General features: G+C 38.1%; 1 protein-coding gene across 3 annotated transcripts in view; it reads left to right on the top strand.

Moving 5' to 3' along the window:
* gpc6a (glypican 6a) overlaps positions 1–20,871 on the top strand; it is a 238,289-nt gene that overhangs the window by 38,444 nt on the left and 178,974 nt on the right. The window contains exon 2 of one of the 3 annotated variants that reach the window (XM_044193707.1): positions 19,089–19,171. The exons of the other annotated variants lie outside the window; for them this stretch is intronic. The gene's annotated coding sequence lies outside the window, so the exon portion shown is untranslated. The remainder of the gene's footprint in view (positions 1–19,088; positions 19,172–20,871) is intronic. 3 annotated transcript variants of the gene reach the window in all.

Genomic DNA, 20,871 nt, shown 5'->3' with positions numbered 1-20,871 from the left:
TTAGTGTAACAATGTTTAATAAGTGCAGGCATTTAGAAAGATATATATTTCACATGTAATACAGTGGAAAAGCAAATGTCATATTAGTATTTTGCTGTTGTAATTTGACATTGCAGCATATTGTGTATACTGTATCATACAGTAGGTTGAATAGGGGGCTTTAAAGAACATAATTCAACTTTTAAATCTTTCACACATTAGTGAAACCACAGACACAGGGAAATAACGCACATGTTAGAGTGAAATTAATAAAGTCAGACTGATCGGCCCAGAAATATACAATTATTATAAATTTATTATAAACAAATATGCTTTGGCAATGTTAATGTCTGTTTTCCATGCCAATAAAGCTCCATTGAATTGAATTATAAGGTCAATCAGTCCCAAGAGACATTTATTACAATTATAGCCATATAGCAAACTCAGGCCAATGAAGTTTTTACAAAGACGAACAAAGAGCGCCCAGATTCATCATTCCTCAAAGATTTGACAAGAGTGGTGTTAGAGATACCAGGCCAAGTTTGAAATGTGACCTTTTGGTTATAGCATATGTGTTAGGACAAATCAGTGTGATTTTCAAAAGGTTGGAACAAGGCTGCAAAAGTTGAGTCATCCATCCAGGTTTGGTTGATTTTAAAATTAGATCAGTGGTGTCTGGGATATCACCTGAGAATTCACACTGATAGACAAACAGACACCTGCTAGAGTTCAACAATGAGACAATAAACCTGTTTCCCATCAGACACAGTGTAAACTGATGTTCAGCCTTCGCATACTGCCAGCTCTTGTGCTATATCCATGCATTACAATTCATTTAATACCTTAGGTGACAAAGGTTAATAGAATGAGTAGTGGTGTCATCACTTTTATATATAGACCTAAAATTTTACATCTTCCCTAACAGCTAAAATCTAAATTAACTTCAAGTTAGAGAACTAAATGTCTTAAATGTACAGTAAGACACCAGTCGATCTGTTCAGCAGCAGGCTAAATCAATCAATTTAACAGTCAGCTAAAGTCACTAATATCAAGTCAGTGTTAGCAGGGTGTCCATTAAAAACTAAATCCACTGCTGCTGTGCTCCCCAGCTGTATGTGCTCTTGTTCACTGTTTGTTCATTAGCATCGACAGAGACCATGTTGACAAGAATCGATTTTTAAACACATTTTGAATTTTGAACTCATGCACAATATATAATACATATACTACCAGTAAAACAGTGAGTAATCTCGCACATTAATTTAATCAAAAACTTGTAAATTATAGAACTGTGACAAGGCTAGCAAAGGTTATATATATTTAGCAGGGGTGGAGTGGGATGCACTTTTGAAGGACGCATTGACACTACTGAAGATAGGGTGTGTTTAACAGTTATACTTTGTAATTCTTGAAGCTGCAACTGGTGTCTTATGTGTTGCACTGAAGTTAATTTTCCATGCCAATAAATAAAGGCATCACTGCCATGTTCATCATATGCTTCTGCAAATGTCTTTGTGGTATATTGCAATACAGTATTCTTTGAACCATCCCAGTTAATTAGCCAGCTTTGTTTGTAGAGACTTTTAAGTTCTCAGATCCTCCTTTATTATCCTGCCATATAGGCTCAGTGTAGACATTAAGGCAAACAGAACTTAACGTCAGCCTTTTTAAATCAGATATTTTTAAATGTCTTTCTGTAAAATATTTGTTCTGATAAACACTCACTGCTGTCTTTTAAAACAAGAAATGAGATCTGAGCCCACAGTGTCACCCTTTAGTTAATTGCCAACGAAATTCAATTCAATAGATTGAAAAGGTGAAACACAATGTGCACAACACTGTATTGATGCATCTCTCTGCAGGGTGTGATCTTTGTAGTCAGTGGTTTAGTGCAAAAGTAACAAAGATTAGTCAAACTGCTCACGTTTGGTGGTGAAATGCATTTGTTGCCCCTCTGTATTTTGTTTTAAAGGAAAATGTGACATTTCTCTGGAGTCTTTGATTGTGTCACCTATAGAGCTGTAATGATTCACTCATTGCATTGGTGCATCAATTATTATTAGTGCAGCTTCACCTGCAATGATCTGCTAAAGAAAATAATTGGATTGAATTGCTCTGCCTTTAGTCATAATCAGTATAAACAGCTTTGAAACAAGTTATTTTTTAACTGTTGATATGTCATATTTCCTGAATAGGCTATATTTTTCCGGGGGTCATGTTTAGTTTTTATTAGTTTTCTAGTTTTCTTGGATCCTGGTAGAAACTGGTGCTGTCTGAGAGAGAGAGAGGTTTATCGTGCAGATATCAGGACTCAAGGGAAAATTGGTTTTCCTGAAGGAAGTTTTCATTGTTGCTGTTTTGGGAAGCATTATACGGACAGGTGCAGGTGACTCTGGCATTGTGTAAACTTCTGCTCCATCCGATGTATCAGATCATACACCTCAGAGCCTGGATGACCTCTTGATCAGCTGTCCTCATAATGACATACTTTATTCTTTGTAAAAAAAAAAAAAACTATAATAGGCCTATAACATCTTATACTCTAATACTTATATGACTGTCAAAGTTCTAACTTGCATGGTAAGTCAAGAAGCCAGTACTCTAACCAGTATTGCATACACTGCTTTGCAAGTCCAGCAGGTAGCAGAGACCATGCAGGAAATGGGATCCCTGGCTCCCAAGGTGTCATCTGGCCTTGCATGGTTCAGTGGCAGACATACAGACTGCTCATGGCGTGAGGGTTGTACTGTAAAAGATGTCCGCCAGACACATTGGCAGCAGGAGGGACACAAATCGATTCCCTGCAAGAAAGCACAGAGAGCCTAAGTGGAGGACGGCTTCTTTAGCAAAGCTCTTATTAATTAATAGTGTCTCAGGAGGGGATAACATGATCTGATTCCTGCTTCTTCATCACAGCACAGCAGCTAATGATATCTGAGGGAGCTCTTCTGCGCAACACACCTCCACCCGACATTGTATATGATCTTTACAGTGGAGTATGCAACACTAGAGCATCCTCTCTGCCTTATTATGAGTATCATATTATGATGTCATGTGTTTCTATTCATACTGAGAGCTGAGAGACTGAATATTGCAGTGAGCAAGAACACACCTCCACATGAAATTTATAAAAACCTGTTGTTACCAACATACACACTCAGTAACACATATCAGATGCCTAGTGCACAAACATTGGAGGGTTTCAGTGTATATAGATATTATTTCCTTTATAAGCTCATGTATGCATCAATATATGATTTATGCACTAAACTTATTTATTAGCTGCAGGAGAACAGGAAACGTTATTCAACAAAAACAAAATAAGATGTGGTCACAATAGTGGATGATACTCAACAAAATGCCTTGTTCATATCAGTGACTTACTTACTGCCACCATGTCCCATAGTGAAACTCTACATACAGCCTGACATACAGTAGCCACTACGCTTTACTGATCAGCAAACCATAGATCATAGAGCCTGACAGACAGTTTCACAGTTCATTAACCTGGAGATGAAGATTAGCAAGTAGTAACAGTATATTTTCATTGAGCTACTTAGGGCAAAATGGTAAATTGACTGCATTTATATAGCACTTTTCTAGTCTACCAACCACTCAAAGTGCTTTACAACACATGCCAACATTCACCCATTCACACACACAATCATACACTGATGGTCAAGGCTGCCATGCAAGGTGCCAACCTGCTCATCAGGAGCAGTTAGGGGTTCAGTGTCTTACTCAAGGACACTTCGACGCTCTCTCTGGAGGAGCTGGCGATCGAACCAGGAACCTTCCGATTAATAGAAGACCGGTCTACCTCCTGAGCCTTGCCGCCCCATCAAAACAAAATCATCCACTATTGTGACAACATTTTGTTTTATTGCCACCAGTGACGAGGAGCCAAGATGCCTTTTGGTCATTTTTGTTAATTTCTTAATATGTCTCAACTCAAATTAGGTTGCATTTATTGAACATAACTAGCTGTATGGGTATGTATTTATCTTTGGACTTAAAAGCCCACAGGCACAGCCCAATTCAGCCCAGTTTAATATTTGTGCTTGAGAGGCTTCTGTGCAATGTCTCTTCCATGGCCTTTTTACAACATAAAGACAGTAGACATTGTGAGTTATCATAGCAGTAAAAGCACATGTGTAGGCTAACTAATAACATTAACAGTGTCCCTGCAAGCTGTATGAGTGAGCCACCTGCACAATAACAGGGCCCATAATCTGATAAAACTAAATCAAATGCATATTATTAATCTTATTACACCCGGGCTTTTCTTGCTGTTGCATGTCAAAATGTCTGCAGTAAGAAAGCTCTCTGTATAAATCTCCTTGGTTGCAAAAAATCAAAAATATTTTTTAAACCTTCCAACGTGTCCAGCAGAAAGACAAATTTGTAATTACTTGTAATTTGTAATCACACAAGGTCAACACAAGTGTCGAATAAAAACCCATTAGAGGTTGGTAATGACTATGCTCTTTAATCCTTTATTGTATTGAAAATATGCTAACCCACTAACCCTCTGTGTGAACCTCTCCTAGACACTTGTAAACTTGTCAGAGATGTAATGACAAACTGAAAACAGGATGTGCTGCCTCTAACAACATTTCACCAAATTAAATGAACTGTTGCACAATGTAAAAGTTCATGCTAGTGCTGTGGTGATGAATATTATGTTTTTTATATCCCCTGCTTATCTACTTTCCTCCATCCATATTTCACAGGCAGACTAAATGAGCTGTAGCCTGCGCACAGCAGAACACATCAGCATTAATAAACCATGAAAAGGTCAATTACACGTCATTCTGTGAATTGTTGTGACCATTTATAAGCAGCCTTGTGTCCGATACACTTAAATCCCCCTACCCAAAGAATCCTTAGTCCACAATCTCTGTTTCCCAGCACCCTTATCTGCCACTGTCAACGTATAGGTTTAGCCCTCCCATTGAAATTATGCAAACATCATGGTTTTTTCATGGAAGGTCACTTTAAAGGCCCTGTAAACCCACACAGGTGTTTCCACTCATTCTGGCTTAGACCTCTGCTCAGGTTGAAATTGGGTGGAGATATGCTGGAATTACACAATGTCAACAAACTTCACAAACCAATAAGAATGATAAAGGTGTAACAGGTACAACAAAACTAACAGGAGGGTAAGAGATATGTCAGTCAAGCCCAATCTTTACACACCCACATGGTCCTGAGAATGGGTCTAATTAGGCTAAATAAGTGATCACACTTGTGTGGGGTGTATAGGGCCTTTACAGTTCAGCTGCTAAAAACAAAACATCTTGAACAACATATTGAAACTCTGACTTCTACTGTCTGTCTTTACATTACAGTTTAAACAAGTGAAACATTTATTTTACATTGGCATTCATTTTTCAAACGTTTTGATTGATCAGGCAGTATGTGACAGCAAACATTATTTACAGGTGTGCTTTTACTGTAGTGAATATTTTATTAAGTTCACAACAGCAGGAAAAAAACTGAAAGCAACAATTTAACAAAAGAAGATAAATTCTTTCCCTGTGACCCCCCTTTCACATACACAAAACGTTAGCAAAACAGTTGGATATTTTTTCACATCCAGCAGACATGGAGCAAAATTATCATTAATTTGAAGTCGTTTTTCTGGCCACCCAACAAATGTAAGTCCAAAATTCTCTCTCCTTTTAGCTCTGTTTCGCTCCCCACCAATTCCTATAAAGATCTGGTTCCTTAGCAGCTAAATGCTCCACTATGTTCATCAGGTAGTCGCTAACTGTGCCTGTCTGCGGTTTGGTGCTGGGCAGGTACAGTAGCATTTGTGGGTTTCTGGTCACCTAACGAATGGATATCCAGTATTCACTGGTATTTCAGCTCTAGTTTGTTCTCCACCAAGTATGTAGTTCTAGACTTTTAGCTGGCTAGATACTCCACTGTGTTCAGCAGCTAGTTGCTAACTTTGTCTGTCTGCTGTTTGGTGCTGGATAGCATCAGATTTTTTGTGTATTTTGTGATGCAGCTTTGATCTGCTGTCAGAATTTTATTTGCTAATATCACCAACAAACATTAATAAGCCTCACAATTTAACTAATCTCAAATCAAAATGTTTGATTTATCTTTGGAGGGGGCTGTGGTTGCACTGTTGATGCTGCACTTAATGCCTGTGACTTAAAAATAAAACCTCTAGCATCTAAAATCCCTTTTACTAACTCTTGCTGGGCTAATGAAATATGCATCTCAAATAATGATGTCCAAATACAATAAAAGAGGAATGCTGTATGTTGGTAATCTTATCTTCTGGGAGTCAGACATCTCCACACCACAACACACCCCTGACCCCCATAACCTCATACGAAAGCTTAACAGTCAGGTCAGGAGGATTTGATGTTACAACAGTGTCAGCTGGCCTGAAAAACATCAGGGCACAGAGGTGACAAACGCACACACTCATGCACACACCGTAAACCCTGCATGGGTACCTTTAGGTCACCAATATACTGATTCACTCCTTCATAGATGTCAGTAGAGAGAGGAGATTGAGCGTGGACTTTAATCACATTTGTGAGGTTGACAAAATAGCTTTATAAGGACAGCTGAGGACAGCTATTTAGTTGAAGAGGTCTTTCAAATAGAGGAGATACCCTAGAGAGCACTTCATTACATCCATGTTTTCTTCTACAGGGCTTTGAGAGAATGTTTGGCAACTTGAATATTTTTGCTTTCACTTACTTTCGCAGTATCATGTTCTGCCTGATCAGCTCTGCTTAGTGTCTGTTCACTTGTGTTCAACACTATTGCCACTGAACAGCAAGAATGATTCACTGAATTTTAAACAGCAATGACATTGCGCTACCCTGTTTTTGTGTTGTGTTTTTTTTTGTGGAACCTTTTAATTTAAAGCTGCTATGATCGATATTCTTATATTAACTATGGATCAAATGACTACGTGTGTGTAAAAGGGGTCACTCGTAGTGATGAACCCACAGAGGAAAAAATTCACCTGACGTTGCATTACCTCCTCAACTTTATGGAGCTTTATAGCATCTTTTAGCTCATTGTTTTGGTTTTGTGGCCTGCAACTTTACTGTTTTGGTTCATTCTCACCGGTCTCATTAGCATTGTTGCCAGCTGTAGAAGGCAGCTGTTTTCAGTGAAAAAGCTCATATAAACCCACAGTACGCTACTTATCCAGCACCAAATGGCGACTAGCTGGTGAACATATGGAGCATTTAGCAGCTAAAGTGCTAGATATTTTTCTCAGGAGTTGGTTGAAACTAGAGCTAAAAGGCAAGTGAATATTGGACTTATATTTGTCTGGTGGCCACAAACACGACTCCAAATGAATTCTAATGTTGCTCCGTAACTGCTGAATGTGAAAATAAGCAACTTTGCTAACCTCCTCGATACGGGATATCAACTATAAGGTTATAATATGCAAATGTTGTGTTTACAGCTTGTTTCCATTGCCACCAAATGGCCAAAAAAATCAGTTATTGTTTAAGACTCTTATAGGACTCCTATATATAGGACTTCCTGATCATGGTCTGACTTCACTTAAGTCTGAGTGCTCAAGATTTTTTAGCTTTGATTCAAATTTGATGTACTACTTTAATGAGTGTGTGAAAATAACATAACCATACTGTTATCGATAATTCTAGACTTTCCCTTATAGCCCCATGAACGTGAATAAAATCACAGCACTAGCTTAAGGGAGGCATCATTCACAGATATGAACTTCAGTGAGGTGAAGGAGCTGTCAGAGATGTCTACTGCCATTCTCACAAACTTATAATTCCATATAATGTAAACTGCATGAAGAGATCTGTGAAAATATTTGGATGAGGAACAACATGCAGATAATTCACCCACCAAATTGTTTATTGTTTATTTTTATGTGTACATTATTGTAGCTTTTTTTTAATAGGCAGTGCAAGTTCAGAGGGTGATTCAATAAAATATAAAAAGAATGAAATCCACTGAGAGATTTCCAGTTTACCCACTAAAGGCTCTTCACTTGTCAATAGCCATGATTGAGAGCAGCAATTATAAATAGCTCAATATGTCCTGTGTGGCTGTTCATGAGCATTTTTCATTACAGATCCTCCAGGTGAACTGTAGTTTAAACCATAGCAGCAACATATCAAACCATTCATTCTGAAGCTGTGACTGATCAATTAATTCATTATGTGTCTTCGGGTTTATGTTACAAGGGTCCATGAAGAATTATTGACCCCCTGATGTGATACACCTTTACGATATATTTAACTTCACTAACCAATCATGTTGAGGATGTCTTCATTGGTAACCACAGGGACCTGTAGCCTCAAATGGAAACAGGTAATTATCCAATTGCACACAATCAAGTGTCTTATTCAGAAAATGGGAGTTGCTGAAGATTAATCATCATTGATTAGAGACCCTGTGATTTTAATCTGTCCCTTCTCCAGATTAGTTAGCCATTGATCTGTGACAGCAATTTCACGCTTGCGATCAACCAATTGACCTGGTCATAATGTATGGGCTGGTGGGCTTTTTCGTGATCTCCTCATTCATCAGTAACATTTATCTTTTCTGTGGCCATACAAGAAGAGAAAATTGCATGCATCTTGCTCAGCATTAGAAATGTTTCTTTGTTTGTTTACAGTGACTTATCTTTAAAGATCAAGCAGATAACTGCAATTTTCACCTGTAGCTGAAACTCAGCCTGAGAGCAAAAATGAGACCTGGTGCTTGATAACTCATATCAAACCTCTAGACTCAGTCCTGGTTGAGCAGAAAATTCTGCTGATTTTAAAAAATCTGTCGAGTGAGAAGTGCTTGTCAGACTGGGTGGATTACCCACTGAATTATACTTCTTTTGATTGCAGATGCTGTAAAGGTTGACCTTTTGTTGTGATAGAATATCTGGGCTTGTCGTTCTCTAATATTGTACAGTAGATTATGTTGTAAATCAACATCACTTCACTAACCTGCTTCCAAAACTGAATCACTGTCCACATCTACACTTTTTTCAGCAAGTAAAATACTGTAGATCTGGCATTGTGCTTGTTGGCAGGTGTTTTTTGGGAAAAAGATCTGAGCCAATCAGAGCTTTGACAACATCTTCCCTTGCCAGGGCCAAAAAATATTGACAGAAAAATTGCCAAGAAAATGCAGACAAACGTCAATGAGATGGACGCAGCTGTACAGATTGTTTTAGGTCAACTTACAAAAATAACAACTCTTAAACTGACATATTTCTTCGATCAATGTGAGAAATGTTAACTGCTCCTAGCAACCACTATGGCAGCTTCTGTGTCAACTGAAAATTATGTTGGTGTGATGGATACATCACTCGCTACTGATCGGTTTTCCCAAATAGAAAAGGGCTAACATGAACATGATGTCAGACAATTCAGTCTCATTATCAGGCTGTGACATCACATATGAAGTATAAGATTGATGACAATGGTGTTCATTCTGTTGGGATTTACAATGTTTAAAGGGGCACCAAATTGTGTAGGTGAAACCAATTAAATTTCGCAATCAAAATTATATTATTGATTAAGATAATCATAAATACCAACTTTAATTAATTTAATTAATAAAGTCCTCATGGGCACCACTCTTATTAAAGAAGAGAAATGATAGCCAATCAATTGATTGAGTCTCATACAGAACAAAAGAGCATGCGGTCTCCTAATAGAGTTCAGTTAAAGTCACACAAATGAATTCATCTGTGGAGTCCCAACAATTCTGTGTTAATGTTAAAGGCTTCATGGTGTACATTATTGTATAACTGGGTTCTTGTCTTGATGTTCACCCCTGCCTCAGAAAAATTACATTTATATGCTACTAACTTGTAACAGCAAATCTATTTAGATAGAAATGTTGACACTGAACGTATCTACTAAATGTTCACTGACATTATGTTTAGGCACTTGGTTAAGGTTAGGGGAACATGGTCTTAATATTGAAAACATCAACTATGACTTGAAGCATGACAGGAAGAATTTACTCTTTTATCCTGTAACCACCATATTTTCCTAACCTTAATCAAAAGTGCTTTTGTTGCCTAAACCTAACAACAAGTGGAACTCTGGATGTGAACCCTAGTCTCCCGTGTCAAATGTCTACGCTTTGTATGCCCGCCATGACCTTATATCCCAGACTTGCTTGTGGTACAAAAACAGAGAAAATCTTGCTAGTGAACATAATCCAGGAATCAATTACAATGTTCATCAAAAAGTAATTGGCAAAACAAATTGGTAGTATATAAACGTAATTTCTAGGAGATAGGGTTGCAGATTGTACAGTAGAACTTAGCTTTTACAGTGTGTGCATTAATGTATGTCTACAGCAGGAGAATGACATACTGGTGGCAGACTAGATACAAACTCACAGCTTGCATACTTGTTATGGAAAACAGACAGTGAGGCCTGATCTGCAAATAAGGATAGTAGTGTCAATTTAGCAAAACATAGATCAAGGGAAAACTCATTGTTCCCCAAAACTATGTTTTCCACATAAAAGCACAGATAATTGCTCGGGAGATTTGATACATAAATGTATAATGCTTAATTTTTGTGCAAAGCAATGTTCTATTGCTCTATTTTCAAATGCAGATGGACATGAGAAAAATTTCCATTTTTACCATCGGACCAAAGGAAATGCCATCTTGGGTAACACCTCATTTTCACAGTCTCAATATTCTTCACCCGTCTTTCCACTGACAATGAATCAAATCCTGTTACTTGGTGGTCGGTGAAGTCTCTTAATATGGAAGAATGGAGATATTATTTAAAGTTCCTATGTGTGGTGTATTTACCTCGGTATGCCATTCTCAGTCTCACAAGTTTTGATAGCATAGTTTAATGGTTGTAGAAAATTTAGCAATCAAAACTAATTTATTCTTGTCTAGCTCATGATTGTGTCTACCACCAAACATCACCTTAAAAGCCTGATGTTGCTGCCTTCGTCCTTCATTGTAGGGATTGTGTTAGATGAGTGATGGGCTGTTTCTGTTTTTCAACAGGTATAATTTGCGGCTTACAGATTAAATATTCATGTCCTCTGACAACTGAATATCTGTCTCAATGCTCTGAGGATTCTTTGCAATCCCTTGTCTCACATATCTTTAAAAGAGGCTTCTTCCTAGCTAGAGCTAGACTGATAAATCTACCAAGCCAATGTATCAGCCAATATTAGCTTATTTCAGATATATTTGTATTGACATTCATTTCGGGCGATAAGTAACAAAAAATTACAGCACAAAAATGGTAAAGATATGTTTGAGGTAATTTCGAAACAGTTTTATCATAATATAGTTATTAGTTTGTAAATAGTTGTCTGCCAGAGAGAACTGTTGATTTTTCGGTTGTAACATGTTCTGCTCAGTTCATATCTTGGTCACAATTCTTTAATAACCAAATGTAAAGGATCCTTATCCTTGATGTTTGTGTTATGTGTTATGTGTGTGAAAATTTATGTCTGTTGATATATTGTTACTCTCAAATATCAATATCAGTATCAACCTCAAAAATCCAGTATCGGTTGGCCTTCATTTCAGCAACTGTTCAGGAAAAGTGCAGATAGTTCCCCGTTGCCTCAGTTTTTTTACTTAATGAAACTTATCATGCTTTTGTGAGCCCCATACGCATTAGAAATAATTTTGTTACCTACCTTATATCTATGCTTCCTCACAGTACTGTCTAAATCCTTTAGACAGTTCATTGATTTCATGGGAGAGTTTCTGCCATATGATGCAGTCATATCTGGGATCTTTAGAAGATTTAGAAGGTAGATTCAGTGTAGATCTCAGTGGATTTATATTTTTAAAGCACATTGTGCTGAATAGCGTATTGTCATGGTATTGTTCAAGAAACGCCCTCCAGGGCCTAGTTTAGACATGCCATATGGGTGAGAGAGATTGCCTGAACTTTTGTACTTAGGATAAAGTGATTGGTTAATTAGGATCTCTATGAAGGATATTTATACTCTCTGCTTGTTTCATGACACTGATGAAGTCGTGTATTGTGTCAAACTGTTAGTCCTTGCACCTAATAAAAAGTGATTAAACAAGCAGCACTGTGCTCCAGTTTTCCCATGAACTCAACCACCCATGGACTGAGAGCTGCTAATGCGTTATGGCCACACATGGTGGGAGATATTTCTCTGCGTATGCGCTAACTGAGCATCTTTGATGGAATAAATTGGCCACCATGTTTGGATTCCTCATTCTTTATTTAATACATGTGTGGCTAACACTCCATTAGCAGCCTAACACTCAGCAGTGTTCTGTTTGTTTTTGAAACACTGGTGATGGTGTCTGACTCTGACAGCACTGGCAAACAGTGTATGAATGTGAAGACTCCAGTCCGACTTTTTGACTTATAGCTCCTACCCTTCGTGCACATTATCCTTTTTTTATGTGTTAAATGGAGGGGTGAATATCTGACTATGATTATTTTTTTTATGAGCAGCATTGTGATTGTGATTTAATTTTAATTTTGTTTATATTCAATGTTGTTGGGACCTCACCACATGGGAAACAAAAGAAGGGGCTAAATGGAAAAGGTAAAGCCTTGACAAATAAACAGCGTCAAATCCTCTCAGGTCCATCACATCAGAGTGTGAGATTTAAGTTGAATCCAAATCCTGGATTCTTACTGGACAAGCCCCACAGGAGCGCAGGAAACTCCTGCGACATAGCTATGATGTAACCAAACCTAAAAACTCCAATGCACCAGTTTCGGCAGCTGCCTTTTCACTTTGACTCCGGTTGCTACAGCAGGTAAATTCAACATTGCACTTAAATTTCCCTAGGTGAAGGTCATGACTCGCTGGACTAGAACAGACTGTTTTTGTGTTTGCTGAACACATTTTTGGATCCTGAAAGAGATTGTACCACATAACGATCTCATACCTGCAGAAGAAAGATACGAATTTCATCGTTTTCGTCACGGAGAAAAGGATAACCACTGTGCCCTGCTTTCTCCATACCAATTCGATTCTGCTGCTTTCCTCCGCTGCCGCCTGAGGATCAGCTTTGCCGTTGAACCCGCCAAAAAGTGGTACCCCGGCCACCGTCACTATCCAAGCCTGAGAAGAGTCCACCGGATAACCCAAATGGACTGACGCATTAAATCGCTATCAAGGGTGATCTCAAGTAAGAGGCTTGTGTATGAGCAGAGAGAGGTTTATAACTGTGTGTTATTGTAACCTGAGCTTCATTGTTGTGATTTTTGCTTTGCTGTGGGAATTACACAGACAGCTAAGTCCCCTAATACAAGTTAACTGCCGGGTTCATGTTTGATAAAGGGACAGTTATTGTGTCTTGCCGCGGCATTTAGGATCCTCACTGCCTCGCTTTGCATGCCTTTTTCTCCCACTCTTTCTTCCTTTACTAACCTACACACACACACCTACACGCCATACGCGCATCCACAGACATCTCAAACCCACAGATAGCGTGGTAGCGCCTAACTCAGTTGCGCTTCATGCCATCTTGGTGAGGACGAGTGGAGCGTGTCCTCCATTTTGGTCCCATTTGTTTGAGTTTCACCATTTTGGATCATCGAGTGATGAGCCACCCACGTGATCACATCCGCCACCCTAAAGTGCTAAAGTTAAATAAACTCTATTGTATTTTCAAGAGCAGTTGCCTGTGGTTATTTGTGTATGTGTTGTAATAACAGCTGGTTGTGACAGTCAGTGCTCAGATTCACCCATCACTCTCCACCCCTGTTAATGTAAAATTCAATGTAGTATTCAAATATTGGCATTTCTATGTGGACAAAACCCTTTTTGAGACTGTTTCCACATTTCGGTTATTGGTCCCTGATCCTAGGGATAGTGCTCTGTAATTATTAATCCTAATAACTTATTATTAATATAATATAATATTAATAAATATATTTGATATTTGCTAATAACCAAACCTGCCCTACAAGATTCCCAACAGTGTTAAAGAACTGTGTGTATCCTTGAGGTCTAACAAACATGTCAAGTGCATTTTCTTCCTCATAAAACATTTGCAAAGCTTTTTTAAAAATTTTATTTTTAAAAGTATTTTAAATCTAGCATTTTTTACATTTCTGTTTACTTGCTTGCAGTTTTCTTCTTTTCTGTCTTTGCCAGCGCATTACTGCATATCTTGGCATGTTACCACCACCTATACATCAGTGGAATAGTGTGACACCATTGATAGGAATGTGTATTACTTCACCTGCGTGTGTGTGTCTGTGCGTGCATGTGTGTCCTTGTGTGTGTGCACAAGAAAAACAAAATGGGGACCCACTTATAGAAAAACAGCTCCACAGTGCTACTAAGAAGAAGCATCACATCACAAAAAAAAAATCAAGAATTGGGAGATTACGACTTTTATTCACTACAGTATCTGCCAGCTGTCTGTAATTTACACTTGACAACTACCAAGCTAGTCGCTAACTACTTGTCAGAAAATGACAAATGTCATTTAAAATGTTTGTAATGATGCCAGGGCCTTGATCATAGGTAGCCAATGAAACATACCTTGTGTAATATTGCTGTCATAGTCAGAAAATATAAAAAGGACTATGGTTTGCAGATCATTCAATGTTGCTTTAATTCTTCTCTTACTGTCAAGAGTGTTGATTTGACAAATTGTAGTATGTCCCCTTTTAAAAGGGGAACAATTAAACAACTATCAAATACATAAATACACAAATCAAGTTATTTAGTATGCTTCCCCTCATGGAAAGAGTCCACTTAAGTGTTGTTCATGAAAAACTTTAGAAATTAGCTTTGGCATCCAGCTTGCTTTGCATTAAATTAAACATCACCAAGCTCAGAAACTCATTTCATGGCACATTCCCACTTCTGCTGGGTCAATATGGAACATTTCTCTGTACTGCCGCTCTTAGTCCTCCAGCTTACACCACCTCACCATTTATCATCCATACTTGACCTCTCACTTTGCTCAAGAGGCCCAAAGCGCACTGCACATTGGACTTCTCATATGGAAACAGTCAAGGGGAATGAGATCTCAGAACAAAGAAGTTAGTCAGCTGTAGAAATGGGAATCTATCTATCCATCCATCCAATATGCTGTTGCTGAAGCTGTTGCAATAATATTATTTTGTGTCAATTTTCACACTTTCAGCTTTTCAGCATAAAAGAAATTTACATTCATTAAAGGAAATCCTCATGAATATTTATCTACACATTGCACTGCATTAGGTGACAGTTGTATTTTTTCCACTGATTCTTGGAACGCAATAAGACTTTATTTGCCCCTGAAAGGTAAATGACATTTGTGTTGATGACAAGGAGCAGTAACAAATTAAAACACACACACACACACACACACACACACACACACACACACATTATTACCAGCAGGCACGTTTTATACAGAAATCAGGACCTCAGATTCAGTGAGACATTGATGCAACTCTGAAAAAAACAAGAAGCACTGTACATATTGAATTCCCCGAATAAGTACCAATCATATGATACTGTATTTTATCTTTAAGCACCCAGACTTGTCTATTTTGTTAAACTTTGTCTAATCAAGATTTTAAAGTAACATTTACATGAACAGTGGATTAAATATGTATGTGTAGTGCAAAACCGATAGCTTGGAGTGACAAACCCACAGAAATCATCAGCCCTGCTGTAACCCCCCTAACCCCATTGTTTTGGTTGTGCGATCTACAAATTCTACTCATAATCCTGTTTCCAGTGGCAACAAGGAGCTTTTCTTAGCAACAAGGTCTGACATCTGTACACTACCTGTCCAACACTAAAGGGCAGAAAAACCAAGTTAGCAACTAGCTGGTGAACATAGTGGAGTATCTAGCAAGACCCAAAATATTTTCATCAAGAGTTGGTGGAGACCAAAACTAAAAAGCAGGGTGAATTTTGGACTTACATTTCCCAGGTGGCCAGAAACACAACTCTCGATTAATGCCAATGTTTCTCCATATCTGCTGGATTGTCAAATTTTCTTTTTCACACATTAGCCTTTATATTGTGATACTATATCACAGGTAAGTGTCTTTCAGCTTGTTGTTGAGTAATTCTGCACTCTAATGGCCAACAAAAGATCAGTTACTGCAGCTTTAAAATCAGGAAAATGGCTATTTAAAAGCGTGCCTAAAACATAGTGAGCCTTCGATTACTGCCCCACAACCCCAAACCTTAACATTCTAAACATTCTTTTAAACTCACAGCGTCAAACTAGGAGACGGGATTGAATGTACGACTTTTTCCCCTGTCAGTATACACTGTCAGTGCTTTGCAGAATCACAGATCAGAACATGGTATGTAGGATTATTCTCTTAGTTCTCATGTGATGTACAACTGTATTCCTGGAGAGAAAGATTCTATTCTATTATTATTCTATTCTAACTATTCCATTATTGTGACACGTAAGCATTTGAAACACTGAGCCCTTGGTGAGCTCTTTCAATAAGTGGTGCCGATCTGCCTGGAAGTTGTCACTGGATATAAGTATGTTTTTATGGGTGCATTAACAGCCTTTGTTTTACTCCCTTGACCTATTCCCAGTCAACATGGGTGGAGCCACAAAACATTCATATGAGAACTAGTTTTTAGCCAGAGTAGATTGATCTCTCACACAGAAAAACACCCTCAGTAATGTTATTGAAGAATAAGAACACATTAAATTGTTATAGCTCATCGCACTTCTGACAGTAATTCATGAGTTAAATTGATGGAGCTCAGTCTCCGTTTCCATTGTGAGATTACACAGAGGATATTACAGAAAGGCTGTTTTCCATCTCAGAGAAGACACAGAGTCTCCTAAGCAGATGGAATATTTAATTAACACAATGCCACTGACTTGGGAGCGATCACAAAGTAGTACTCTAATATGTTGTTAATAAGCTATCATACAATGTATATGTCAAATTATCTAAAAAATATTTTAAATGAATTCCATTAAAGGTTTAATGTTTATAGAAAATAATGGTTAGAGTAATGCTCTCTGATTGTTACATGTTACATAGAGTTAATGCATTTTAATAAAAGTCAACATTGCAAATCTAAGCTTACAGTGTGTAGTGTTTATCTCATAAAAAAAGGGTAAAAAACACTCTTATGGGTACGCACAGGCTGTTTGATGCGTGTCAATTGATGCACTTTGTAATGTCTGGACACGCTGTACAGACTGAGGAAGTAGTCAAGGTACTGTACAGGATGCACTGACCCGGGGAATAAATGTTGTAAAATTGCTGCTTTCTGCAGTGTTGATGCACATTGACGCTGGGAAATGGTGTATTCTGACGAGTTGACACGTATCAACCTGCTATGGCGCGTGTCATGACAGTTAAAACACTACATATGCCGCAGAGGAGGTTTTGCCTTCAAACAAATAGAAAAGCAAACTAAAGCCATAAAGGTGTCTTCGAGCAATTTCAGGTGCAATTAACCCCAGAGATAGGACAGAGGAAACTCAAATGTTGTGTTAAGATAGAATGCGAGGCAAATTTTAGAGGCGGTGCCATTCCATACAAAGTCAATGGAAAGATGCGATTAGCCTTGTATTTAGGTGGGGCAGCACAAACTGAGGCAAAGGCATGTTCGCCTGAGTTGAAAATGTTTCATCTTGATTGGCAAATTTGTGCTTTTTCCATAATGAATCTACTTCATAAACATACAGAGACAAGAGAAAAGAGGAGAGAGACTCAAGGGAAACTCAGTTCAATATGAGTTCTGAGATCACTTAGAGGATGAGCTGCCACACAAACACTCCCACACATGTTTGGTGCGTACATTGCTAGCTAGTTTACAGCTAATGTCTGTACAGTTGGTACGTTGACTGTTTGGGGTGAATAAACATGGACTGCACGGTCCAGTGGTCAAATTCGTGCCAATAAAGTGAGTCAAAAATTCACTTCTCGTTCTGTCTGAAAGCACCACAGAGAGATTAATCTAGCACCTATCATAAGTGGTCCTTCTTAGAACTAACAGTAACTGGTTTATCATTCTTAAAAGGGTTGCACAAAAAGCCCTCCAATGTTTTTGAGGTTCTAACAGGAACCATGTCTATGTAGAGGTGGGCATTTTATAATGGGGGGTATAAAACATTTATAATGAGAGGTCAATACTCACTAAATACTCACTAAAGTTCTTAGATAAATCTAAGAACACATGTCAATACCAGCCATTGCACTTGAATTACAGGATAATTATTGTGCAGCAATTAATTTCACATACGTGAGTGCTGATCTCTCTGAGGTTCTTCTCACTTCACAAAAATGTCAGAGTAGGAAGTTACACAAGCTGGTTTGCTGTAAAAGACGGTGTTTTGTCCTAAAAAGGGTTCTCCAAAGGTAAATTACTCTTGATATACAGCAACTCTTTAAAACAACCATTAAGGAACTTTTTGAACTAGTAAGAGTTCTTCAGAGACTAGTGGTTCTAAGCAGATCCTTACTTTGACGTATATTGCACACATTGATTTTTTTTTTAGCATACTTTTTCATAGTTTATAGAAAATTAGTTTTGAAGAACAGTAAAAGTCTTGTTTTAAGCGCCACGACTCTTTCAGTGTTCAGTGACAGTTTGGCAGCATAATCATAATCTGCATGAGTTTTTTGTCAGCCTGATTTACCCCTTTCCAACTGGGATGGCAGCGGTTTTATGTAATGAATTTCTTTCTTTCTTTTTTCTTTTGCTGTGGCTCAGAGGTGGGTATATAATCTATATATAGCCAAAATACACAATTTTAAGTGTAATAATTCTTATTAAAGTAGTTACTAGTTTAGATGGAAAGTATATACATACATGTTCATATAAGGCAGGCTTGCTAAACCTGATCAAACGTTGAACATTGGCCATATTTGGAGTGTTTACAGATGTTTATGCCAATGATTCCCTGTATACCAATGCCTCAACGTACAATCATCAACAAAGCCTACAAATGATCAAATAATACATTTGAGGAGCAGTATAAAACCAGCCAAACATGTAATGTTGTGTGTAGGTGTGTAGGGGGGTATTCAAAAGCAGCATGCATGCTCAATAAACGCTCAATGGGGCAGTAAAGCTTAAAAACCCTTTACTGTTCATTTTTATGAGCTAATACATGCAGTCTGAATGTAGGGTTTCTTCTCCTTCTGCAACAGAGCGCTTCCTGGACGTGAGCCCAAACCTCTCATTCGCAGATGCTCGGCATGTGAGAGCTGAACAGAGAGCTCCCAACACAGAGGTAAACTGAGGGCAATTGCTCAGTGTGAACACTGTAAAGTAACTCATCAGCAAAACAGCAGCCTGCCACCCCAGGACAGCAACCTGGCGTGCTCAGGTCACGCTTTTCAAGAAAATTACAATGGAGGAGTGTGCAATCTGTGAGGAATCTGTGGAGCATAATTATGTTCATCAACTTGAGTATCCCTGAGAACAAACTGGATTTACCTTTGGGTGGGCATGCTGTCAGCTGATAGCCAACTGTCGTTAACTCTGAGTTATGTTAGGAACACACACAATTCTAAAATGTGTTACATACAACCACCGTACATGCAGTGTTCACTGTAACAAACTGTGTATGTTAAATTTTCAATTTAACATGCACACATCTAAAAGTAGTTTTTAGACTAATTGTCAGTTTGTACCGCATTGTGCAGATGTTTGCACAATCAAAACATCACTTAAAGTCATAGTGAAAATGAAGTTAGAGCATCTTTAGCTTCAGTAATATGATGCATTTCCAGGTGAAATGGAATATCTATTTAGGGTATAGTTCTGAGAGGCTTTCAAATGCAAGTGGATGTGGCTTCGCAAATATGGTGTGATATGGAGCAATAGTGAGATACAGAACTCAAAAAGATGTTTTGGCATATAACGAGATAACAATTGACGCAAGGAATTCAAACTCAGATTTGTTTTCTGTTTAATATGTCTTTTAGAATGCTAATTATAGTGAAAATGACCCATTTTAAATTGAGTTTACTGAAATACACCGTAATATCCTACTTCAAAATTGTATCAGTTGTAAACCAGTTAAGGCCTTTACAATATAATGTACCCTTCATGTCAGTTAGTGTATTTTTTGTGTCTAAATTAGAGTCAGTTCCCATACCAGGATAGTGCTTCTTTTTCTGTCACAATACTGGGAATATCTACTTTCTTCTGCAATACTGTTGTCAACAATTTTCTCTGTTCAGAGTGCTCCAAAGAGAAAATTTCAGGGTAATGGCTAGGCTGTTATAGCCTGACAGAAAGTGATTATAGTTTGTAGTTTTGTATTCTCTTTGGTTAAAAACTGAGTTTGATGGTGGGATTCACATGACAAACAGATGGGTCACGTCAGTTTCAGTAGGAACAGTGTTTTTTGCTTCAATCAAGATTGACACACCACTCACTAGGGCTGTCAACGAATATTCTAATTTCGATTATATAATCGAATTGTAAAAATAAAACAGACATTCGATTGTGAAAATTAATATTCGATTTGTGAAAAAAAAGCAGCACTACCGTGGCTCTCTACCTTGCGAGTTCTTGCATGGGCTTGGGCGGTTGTACTGAATGCACTGCATGTCGGACAGGAGTCACGCAACGTCACTTTCATTGATTGAAAATGAAATGTAGGTCAAGCTGAAACAAGCAAATAACAACAACCGTGTGGTAATGATGGCAGAGAATTCACAACCCAACTTGGCTCCAGAGAGAGTGATTTGCACTGCATTGTGGAACCTCGAGATAAAGTTGTATGCAAGCTATGCAAGCTACAGTTAGCATTCCAGCACTAGCAGCCTCGCTCGGAGCATTGCAGAGCGTAGCCTAAATATTTTATTTGTTTATTTTGTAATGGATTGGTATGTAGATCTTTTAAAAGACATGTTTATGTTGAAATAAATACACCTATAGTAAGTAAGTATGTCTCTCATTGTATTAGTTTGCCCTCTTATG

The sequence above is a fragment of the Siniperca chuatsi genome, linkage group LG1, assembly GCF_020085105.1.
Source record: "Siniperca chuatsi isolate FFG_IHB_CAS linkage group LG1, ASM2008510v1, whole genome shotgun sequence".
Classification (NCBI taxonomy): Eukaryota; Metazoa; Chordata; class Actinopteri; order Centrarchiformes; family Sinipercidae; genus Siniperca; species Siniperca chuatsi.
The sequence above is the reverse complement of the archived record's forward strand: the minus strand, read 5'-3'. Positions and strand labels throughout refer to the sequence as shown.